Genomic DNA, 8153 nt, shown 5'->3' on the forward strand with positions numbered 1-8153 from the left:
CAGCCCTGGAAATGTTATGAAAATTATGGAGATATTATGAAAATCCTGAGCTCACCCCCCTGGTTTCATTTGCCACACAGAGTCTCCCATTTGCCCTGCACAGGGTTTCTTGTGATGTGCTAGGAAGACATTTACTATCTCTTGCTGGATCTGGGCAGCTGAGTTTTTCTTCTGCTCCGAAGAGCAGTCAGTTCCCATTTCCCTTACAAAGAAATTTCCTTTGTGAAATTCCAGAGAAAAATCCCTTCCCAGGGTCTCCCTGAGAAGCTTGGGATGGAAAGGGAATGTTCTCTATGAATTAACTAGCATTGACCTGATAGAAAGAACATGCAGAGAAAGAGAAAAATGCTACCAACTGACCTCAGTGTCAAGGAATTAAAAATATATAAAAGGAAAAGAGGAGGGGAGAGAGGCAATTTTTCGATTCCTAATCAGTGACCCTTTTTCTGAAAACAGCAAAAATATAATATCCTAGGAAGACAAGGACAATTTCCCACTCAGGCTTTCCTTTTAAAGACATGAAAAGACTTTCTAGAAACACCTGCCAAATGGACACCCACCCGTCTCAAGAGTACCCTTGGAGCTGGCTTTGCATTAAGTTTTCAGTGCTTTTAGGTTCAGTGGAAATGCAGCTTTGTTGTTTCTGGTTTCTCTGTCCTGTAGGACTTTCAAATTGAGTTTCACAACTAGTCTGTGCCACGAGCTCCCACACTCACCTATACCTTGAAATGCCCCTGAGTGAGGCAGCCGGCAGCCCGGAGCTGCCTCTCATAATAACTGTGACACTCGCTTTTCTATCTGAAGTTGGGGCTTCATTAGGAAGAAAGCAGTGCATCTTGCAGGAGAACAAGGTTGAATGTTTCCATTACTTGGCTACAAATGACAGATAAAAATTGTATTTACACACACTCCAACATCACCTGCAATTTCTACAAATCTGTTCTCTACCCATCGGTAGTAACCCAAACCAGTACGGGTACACCGGCTGCTACTCAACATGTCTGCTTTAACAGCTAAAATCTGCACTGGCCATTGCCTGCATTCTAGTTTCTAGTTTTCTTTTGATAAAGCCTCCCCCCGCCCACTAGGAATTGTGCTCCTGTCTGGATGTGCACTTTCAGAAACAAGCCGGAGCTCTGTGGACAAAATTGTGTTCCAAACCTGGGCTCCTCCTTTGCCCCTTGTCTGGGTTAAAAATGGCCAAACTGACTTTTAATTTGATAAGTAATAAATAAATAAATAAATAAAATGTGCCCAGGTTAAGACCCTGCATTCCAAGTTTCAGCCCAGAGTGAATTTGTATGGCCAAGTTATAAACCCCTGAAAATAGGAAACTAATGCCACGAGGATTTAAAATAATAGAAAATGTTTCACATAATATAAATCCATAAGCAGTGTATTATATTTAAGTCTTAATATCTACATACTTGGATTATCTTATATCTTGACAATCACACAAAGTAATCTCAGTCCCTCTCTCTCCCCCTTCCTTTGACTCTGGGTTCCATTCCCATGTATTAACAATGCTCTGGGCCATAAAATACTGTATTAATATTAGTTTGTCACAGCAGACTAAATTTAGAACAACTCATTAATATGAGAGAGTTAAAGGCAGTCAGCCAAGAGTACCAGGGACCATAAGCTCTTAAGGCTATAAGTTATGCAGATATGCCACTTGAACTGGAGAGCCAGCCATTCTTTTTGTTACTAATAAGAGATTCCATTAGCTCTAAGCTGATTCTAATTCTAATTAAGAAATGTGGGAAAAGGCAATTTTGCTATTGTGGGTATAGTTGATGTGCAACTGGAATAAGTCTTTTATCATCCCGCTTGGCTTCCTGGTCATATGATGAGTGGCGCATGCATGGAATGAATATTCCTCCTGCCGTCCACACAGAGAAACAACTCGGCTGCAGGACCGGCGATGGTATCATCCTGATGGATGAAGTCTGGAGGAAGTCTGGCCATCAGTGCTCCTTCAAAGCCAGCCTTTTGTGGTTCTGAATCACCCCAGTTGTACAAAAAGTTTTGGCTTTTTACAAATAAAAAACCTTCCAAATGGATACTTCTGGACCTGTTATGCCTTTCTTTGGGCTTGTCAAATATTAATTTTTTTCAAATTTAGTCCCTTGCTCAGCTACAAATATTCATGTTTAACACCAAGTAGCAGTTCAGGGGCTGACGACTTGGTATGTACCTTTTGAATGATGCATAGAAATCAGCAGTTAGCACAAAGAAAAAGCCACCAGATTGGTCTCAGGGAAACCCAGTGTCTGAATTTTTCATGACTCCTCCAGCACTTAAAGAATAAAACAACTGGCTACTAGTGTTGGGAGACCAGCGTCAGGCAGGTCAGAGCCTGGACGCCTGCGAGTAGAAGCCGGTGTTGCCTGGGGAAACTGAAAGGGGATCGAGGCGCCTCAGAGAATGAGAAGAAGGGGAAAACCCGAAATGTTCTGTTGCTTTGTTTTAGTGCTTTATAAACACCAGAAGAAGGCCAGCAAAGCCTGTAAAGAGGTGCACAGTCATAACTCTCTAGGGCTCCCTGTTTCCATGTCTCAGAGGACGCCAAAAACTTACCTTCTCTTTGGGGTTATGGGGCGCATTGTTAAACTGCTCCGAATCACGCCTTTGCCAGCACCCTGGCTCACTCCTCTCTGGCTTCTCCCTCCGAAGGAAGGGACAGGTGGAAGTGATTCAGTTGTCTGTTTCCCAGCCTCTCCCTTGGAGCTGAGGGCCAGGTGGGGAAGGTGCTCACTTGATTACTGAGAGGCGCAGCCCCTCGAGGCTGAGCGATGCTCCCCGGCACGGTGGACCTGGCCGCGTTTTAGAAGGAATTTTAGAAAACATCTAAATTCAATCTGGAAAAACAAATGAGTGACTCCTACGGAAGGAGGAAGAAAATGTTGCAGCGTTTAAACAACTGATGACTTCACCTGTCACCGTCTCATTAAGCTCTTAATGAGTTCTTTTCTATTCTTGGTCACATCTGATTTTTTTTTTAATAGAAGTCCCTTTGAACAGCTGGGAGTAAGAATTGCCTTTGATCACTGAATTCTTCTGAATTCTCCGTCAAAACGAGGCCATTTTCATTCTGACTTGGGGTATTTTTCTGAGTTTATTTCCCCCAAGTACATTCCTGGGCATAGCCCTTTCCAGGCAAAGAAGAGCCTGAACAATTAATGTATACATTTTTACATAAATGTTTATAAATTTAACAAAGGGAAAGAGCTTTACCACAAGAAGCCTCAGCTCTTTTGAAGGCAGGTTTCTAATGATGACCCTTGGCGTGTTGGCCCACATGGGATTCCTCTGAGAAGAGTCGGATGAAAATTAGTCTATTCTCATTTCAAACAGAATTTCGCTGAAGTCCTGATCAGAGCATCAGCATGGAGTCCGGGGAGACAACACTCGCTACTTGATTCACTCCGCAGCCTCCCTCTCCTGGTAATTGTTGCAGGAACACATAGTGACAAGGCTCTAGGATGTGCAGGTCTGGATGTACTCCGGCTGTTACGCTCTGTTTAAAGATTTAAACCATCAGGGTATGATAAGGCTTTTTGATGTTCATTGAACACGGAGCTTGGGTACAGAAGAAGGGGAAAGGGCTTCACCAGAAGGCAATCATCTTTCAGAGCCACAGTAAGACAGCGAGAGGTGGGGAAATCTCAGCCTCCGCACAGACCCGGAACAAAGGGAGATGAAAGCGGCGGGGTGAGCGCGGGGCCAGCTCTGGCTGTGAGGCAGAGCCCGCTCCGTGAGAGCCGCGCGCCGCGCGGTGCGAGGGACAGCATTTAGTGCTCCCCGTTCATTAAAACCCACTCGCGTTTGGGCGGGGGTGGGGGGGTGAGGGAGGCCTGCCACAGATTTGGGTGGCTGCCCTTGACCCCGGATGGAAAAGAGCCCCCCATGGCTTAATTTGAGATTCCTTAACGAGTATTTACTTTGAGTCAGAGGAATGCATTTCCAGTGCTCACCCCACAGACCTGGGAGAAGACCTGGAAGAAGTACATTTTTTAAGATCCTCACAGTGTTTTCTTCCCCCAAAGGGAAAGCTTGAATATTTGTCTTGAAGAACATAATGATCAGAAATAAAAGAGGAAAAAGAAGTGGCCCCTGCAGAACCCGACCCAGTTTCTTCACATCTTCTTCTTCAGCGAAAGACCAGCTTGCTGCCCTGTTTACCACCATATCAGGCCGCAGTACCCAGCCTGCACGCGAATTGTGTTAATTAAACAGGACCCAAGACTTCCCCTTTTTTGTCTCCCCAGTCACTGGCACACTGGCACAGGGTTTCCTGCGAGTATCAAACAAAGACTTAACAAATGTTTGTTGAGAGAATGAATGACCCCAGGAAATCACAGGGCGAGTATCAATTTCTTTTCTGTGCCTCCATCCAAAGTTTCAGAGAAATTGAGCATTAAAAAGGCAGACAGTCACAGCAAGCATTTGGCATAGCAGTTAAGTGAGACACCCTTTGTGATGCCCTGATTCCAGCTTCCTGTTCACATGCACCCTGGGGAGACAGCTCTACTAGTTGGGTCCTCTGGGAGGCAGGGCGAGGAGGGAGGACATGGGTTGAGTTCCAGCTTCAACCTGGCCTAGCCCCAGTTGTTGCAGGCATTTGGGGAGTGAATCAGCAAACAGAAACACTGGTTCTCTCTCTCTCTCTATCTCCTCTGTCTCTTACTCTTCCTCCCTCCCACCCTCTCTCCCTCTCTCCCTCTCAAATAAGTAAATCTGAAAAGAAAAAAAAAGCTTTTTAAAGAAAGGTAACAGTTGTATTTTCCCCCTCTTGAATCCTGCATCAACACAAAACATGGCAAGGCAAAGTTAGTGAGAGGTGGGATTTTGGAATCAGACATAGCTGGAATTGAAAGTTGCTTAGCCACTTTTCAAAGGGCTCCAGTATTTTGTTTCACTTTCCTAAGCTTTATTTTCCCCACCTGCAGAATAGGACTATTAAAAAACACTCTGTCTATAGGGTGAGAAAATCCATGTGAAGTGCCTAGCACGATGCTCGGCATACAATAAAACATTGAAAACAGGGGCCAGCACTATAGCATAGCCAGTAAAGCTGCCTGCATCCCATTTGGGCACCGGTTTGAGTCCCAGCTGCTCCACTTCAGATCCAGCTCCCTGCTAATGGGCCTAGGAAAGCAGCAGAAGATGGCCCAATTCCTTGGGCCCCTGCACTCACGTGGGAGATCTGGAAGAAGCTCCTGGCTCCTGGCTTTGCATCTGCCCAGCCCTCTCCATTGTGGCCATTTGGGGAATGAACCAGCAGGTGGACAATCTCTCTCTCTCCCTTACTCCCTCCCTCCCTCTTTCCCTCTCTTTCAAATAAATAAATCTTTTTTAAAAAATTGAAAACAATGAACAATTATTAACATGACTGCCATCATTAATGCTTTTCAAAACATTTTCAGACATGGTGGCAACAGGAGCCGCAACACAAGAGTGACGTGAGTACCTTATGTATGTATTGTAACTGTCTGGATTCCTCTGATCTGCCAGCTGGCTCCTGTTCCCACCTCCTGTAATTGTTCTCTAATCAGAGGTAAGAACTTTTCTTCCATATCTGCAGTAGAACTTGAAGTGGATTTGACCAAACACCTGGAACCACAATGGGTCCCTCCTGCTAAAGCTTGACACGTCATCAATGAATCAAAACAATATGTTGGGCCGGCGCCGCAGCTCACTAGGCTAATCCTCCGCCTTGCGGCGCCAGCACACTGGGTTCTAGTCCCGGTCGGGGCGCCAGATCCTGTCCCGGTTGCCCCTCTTCCAGGCCAGCTCTCTGCTGTGGCCCGGGAGTGCAGTGGAGGATGGCCCAAGTGCTTGGGCCCTGCACCCCATGGGAGACCAGGAGAAGCACCTGGCTCCTGCCATCAGATCAGCGTGGTGCGCAGGCCGCAGCGCACCAGCCACGGCGGCCATTGGAGGGTGAACCAGCGGCAAAAGGAAGACCTTTCTCTCTGTCTCTCTCTCTCACTGTCCACTCTGCCTGTCAAAAAAAAAAAAAAAGAACAATATGTTGGAGGCTGTGCCCATTTTCTCACAGATTTCACTACAGCATAGACTATGACATCAGAGAGTGAGTGACGCTCCAAACCCATGAAGGACCCCCCTCGCCCCAGCTCCACAGCCAGGAGCCTGTGTGCAGGGAGCCCTGTCCCAGGCAGGCAGCCAAAGACCGACTACCAATATTTATTCCCATCTGTTAAAAAGATAGGCCCTCTCTTATAGTCGTCATGGCATCCCTATAAGGAAGGTCCAGTTTACAGATGAAAATAATGAGGTGTAAAATGATAGTATCATGTGGGGGTCAGTATTGTGGCTTAGCAGGTAAAGCTACCCGCCAGCAGCATTCACATCCCATATAGGTACCGGTTCATATCCCCGCTGCTCCACTTCTGCCGGAGGCCTGGGAAAAGCAGCAGAAGATAGCCCAAGTGTTTGGGCCCTGTCACCCATGTGGGAGGTCCAGATGAAGTACCTGGAGCCAGCCTGGCCCAGCCCTGGCCATTGCAGCCATCTGGCGAGGACCCAGCTCATGGGAGTCCTCTCTCTGTCTGTCCTTGTCTCTCTGTAACTGCGTTTCAAATAAATAAATAATTTTTTTAAATAAACTGTCAGGAAAATGAAATTTACTGCCATTTATAATTTTTTTCTCTTTCAGCATTTTGCTTAGGACCCTACTGAACTGTACTAGAGCGCTTGCTGTGTCTGAGACTCTACAAATTCCTCAGCTTTTCTGGGTCACAGAGCTCCCATTTGCATCACCAGGGATAGAGGAGGAGGTGGGTGTGGTGGTCCATTCCAGCTCCAGAGTCCATGACTTGTGCCAGGAGATCTGAACACTCCACCACCAGCTGCTGCCCCTGGGACCTCGGTGAAAGCCACACATTTATATAATGATCCCTCTCTCCAATTTCCCTTGGCCTTCCTGCCTCTAACACAAGAAATGGGAGCACGCCGGCCATTGCCATTACTGAAAGAGGCCATTTTAGCACAGCTCAAATCTAGGGAACACCACGGCCAAATATCTTGCCCCACAGTTGAGACCTAAGGGAATTACTGTTTCCTTTCCTCTAGCCTGCTAACACAGCGAAAGCCAATCCTCTAAAAACAAATTGATTGATGATATAGTTTAATATCTCCATAAGATTTCTAGTGGCAGGATCAATCTGCAGCCAGCACAACCATCCAAGGCAGAGAGAGAAAGAAAAATTGCACCAGTTGCTTTTCTTTTATTGTACTTCCGGGTGCTCTCAGAAAAAACTCTCTCCAGAAAATCAATAAGGCAGATTGTGCCCAGCAGTCCCCCATTACAGAATTAAATCCATATGCCAACACAAAACAATGAGGAGACCCAACTAGCAAGGGATCCATTTGCTTTGTTTGACTTGAGCTACCGGGGACAGAGACCACAAGGCTGGATGTAATTTAATGCAAACCTTGGCCTATCCTGGTCATGCCTACGACTGCCCCTCAGGGCGTGACCCTCAATTTCCTATTAAAGATCAGAGATTTGACATATCAAAGTCAACATCGAGCTGAATAACGGCAGTAACTTGATAATAATTCTTTTGTGGATTTCACAGTGGCTTTGCAGTAAAGTATCAGAAAGGTAGCTGATTTCAATCCTGACCTGGCAAGATCTGAATATGAAATGAAGGATTTCAGCTTGATCTCCCCATGATGTGAGGACGAATGTTCTGGTAAATGTTAACTTAGTGCTCTGAATAGCTCAGTAATAGATGGGTTTAGGCGGTAATAGGTTTAAAATGTCAACTTATTGAATAATAATTTCGTGTTGTACAAATACTATGTGTAAGAAGGGATTTGTTTTGCAAATTTTGCAATAAATGAATAGATTTATAATGCCCTTGACTGCTTCATTGTTCCGGTCAGAATTTTAGCGAAGAATTAAAATTAGTTTGTTCTTTCTCTGGTCTTGTTTTCATGCATTTGCCTCTGTGTACTTTTCACAATTGCTGGGCCTCCCTGAATTCTGGCCCTTAATTGAGCTCTTCCCTGTTTGGGTCCCCAAAGCCAGCCGATAGTGTTAGTTCTAGTAAAAATAAAAACTCAATTATTCCTCCCTATAAAATGTTTCATGACACCAAAAGCATAAAAGCCAACTTGGC

General features: G+C 45.5%; 1 long non-coding RNA gene across 2 annotated transcripts in view; it reads right to left on the reverse strand.

Moving 5' to 3' along the window:
• LOC149125626 (uncharacterized) overlaps window positions 1-2693 on the reverse strand; it is a 61438-nt gene extending 58745 nt beyond the window's left edge. For both annotated transcript variants that reach the window (XR_016236728.1, XR_016236729.1), the window contains exon 1: window positions 2581-2693. This is a non-coding gene — a long non-coding RNA (uncharacterized LOC149125626). The remainder of the gene's footprint in view (window positions 1-2580) is intronic.
• Between the last annotated feature and the right edge of the window lie 5460 nt (window positions 2694-8153).

Source organism: Oryctolagus cuniculus, chromosome 7 (assembly GCF_051225735.1).
Source record: "Oryctolagus cuniculus isolate XC-2025 breed Fujian yellow rabbit chromosome 7, ASM5122573v1, whole genome shotgun sequence".
Classification (NCBI taxonomy): Eukaryota; Metazoa; Chordata; class Mammalia; order Lagomorpha; family Leporidae; genus Oryctolagus; species Oryctolagus cuniculus.